This window comes from Mastomys coucha, unplaced genomic scaffold, assembly GCF_008632895.1.
Source record: "Mastomys coucha isolate ucsf_1 unplaced genomic scaffold, UCSF_Mcou_1 pScaffold15, whole genome shotgun sequence".
In the NCBI taxonomy this organism is placed as follows: domain Eukaryota; kingdom Metazoa; phylum Chordata; class Mammalia; order Rodentia; family Muridae; genus Mastomys; species Mastomys coucha.
This window is the reverse complement of record NW_022196897.1, coordinates 60,818,536-60,820,888: the sequence shown is the minus strand read 5'-3', so window position 1 is coordinate 60,820,888 and position 2,353 is coordinate 60,818,536.

Genomic DNA, 2,353 nt, shown 5'->3' with positions numbered 1-2,353 from the left:
TAAGACAAAGTCTTAGTAAGTAAGGCAATGCGTCTGTCTGGGCTTCCAGTAAGCACTGGGCTTAGAGGTTTGTGCACCACACTTGGCTCTGTGGTATTGGAAATAGAATACACATGCTAGACAAGGATGCCGCCACAAAGTTATGTCCTTAACCCTGCACTACTTTTGTAACAAGTACCACCTCCCTTATGTTTATGAGCTTAGAAACAAATACAGTGAGAAACACTTTTGAATAACTTCGTTTCTGAATGGTGCTAATGGAGATGTTACTTTCATACCAACCAAATGTGAAATGAAGCATTTCTCTGTTGAGAATACTAGGCTGATTTTAAAACTCCCATCAGGTGAGAGCACTTCAGAGCAGTAGAGTAACAGCTCAACTCCTCAGAATGTTCTTTGGCGGGTTGCAGATTTTTCATTTGACTGTGTTTTCTTTAATAGAGGAATATATGTGAGGAGGTGCTGCTTCTGAGTTATACCATCGCCTTAAAATATGGTATTTTGAATATTTTGGTGATTAACTCAGTTTGAGTATGAAATGAGCTTTGGACTAATGGGAAACTTGTTATCTAGCTCTAAACTCCAATCATGTATTTGATTAAAATTAAAGCAGAGGTGAATTTCCTACTGTTCCAAATAAACATAAGAGTGAGATGTTTGGAAGAGATAGGAATCATTTTACAAGCACGAGATGACTTGAACATACTACTTGTCCACACGTACGTCAAACCTTGGCTAGCACGAGGACTGTAGAAGAGGACAGACATCTTGCCTAGTGAGTAACTCAAGTGAAGACTCGAAAACAGAAGAGCACTAACACAATGAAAGTTACCAGGAATACTGTGAGCTACAGGTGACATGAGTTTTCATCATGTGATCACAGACAGCCATTCAAAACTTAGAGCTGTGGTTTAGAATTGTTAAAAGAGACTGTGGGGGTGGGGGGTGCTTGTGCATGCCTTTAGTCTGGGATCGAGAGGCCTTTGGATCTGAGTTCAAGGCCAGCCTAGTTTAGAGACTGAGTTCCAGAATAGCCTGAACTACATAGGTTAAACCTTGTATTGGAAAAAGAGAGACCAGTGTGGAATGGCAGTGTGAAGTCAGCAATACCAGCAGATACCTTAGCAGATCTTTTAGTGATTAAATAGGATGTTGTATGGCAAGAAATTTCCTGTGGAGATGCCAGATAGGGGGCCCATGACAAAACAAGTATGGATACCACCAAACCCTAACTTGAACCAATGAGTTTTGTTGGGATTATTTACAAGAATATGAGTGAGGGGCTACTTACAGTACCAGTAATGTCTCAAAAGCAGCCGCATTACCAAAGCCCACCCCAGCACCCATGACAGCTCACAAATCTGGGAACCTGGAACACACTGCAGCCACCTTCTTGCTTAGAAAACTTCCCTACAGGGATGGAATGGTATAGTCCCCAAGGACATCCAGGATGGTGGCCACGATAATTATAAAGGATCTCACAGGACCAGAGATGGCTTTGTGGATGAGGGCACTTATTACTGTGGCAGGGGATTGGAGTACTATTCCCAGCCCCAGTATGGGGCTTCACAACCATCTATAGCTCCAGTTCCAGGGGATTTGAGCCCTCTTCTAACTTTTGCCCACACCAGGCACACATGAGGTGCATAGATACACACAGGCAAAAAAATCATACACATAAGATTAATTTTTTTTTTTAATTTTAAAAATAATTCAGCTGGGCAGTAGTGCATGCCTTTAACCCCAGCACTTGGGAGGCAGAAGCAGGTGGATTTCTGAGTTTGAGGCCAGCCTGGTCTACAAAGTGAGGTCCAGGACAGCCAAGGCTATACAGAGAAACACTGTCTCAGAAAAAGAAAAAAAAAAAATCTTAAAAAGAATCTCTAAAAGTAGTATTGGGACCTGCCTAGATCTCTAGGGCCAGTCAGGAAAGGCAAAGGTGTCTATTTCCTATCTACTGAGTACTTCTGAGGAGAGAGGCTTCACATGGATACTGTCAATACTGAATACAGAACAAGCCTGTACAATTAGGGAAAACAGCTCATTTCCCAAATTATTTGGCCATTGTTTGGTAGTATCCGGAGCCGAGTTCGTAACTCCCTGGGTTTCAGAACCCATGCTTGGATTTTCAATCTGATTGTTTGGGATGCCAAAGAGAATTTGATTTGGGGAAATAAAGAATTTTGCCGGTTGTGGTGGCACACGCCGGTAGGATTTGCTGAAGGAGGCAGAGGCAGGAGGATCACGAGTTCAAGGCCAGCCTGGGCTACACATTTTTTAAAGCAGGGCAGTGGTGGCGCATGCCTTTGATCCCAGCACTTGGGAGGCAGAGGCAGGTGGATTTCTGAGTTCG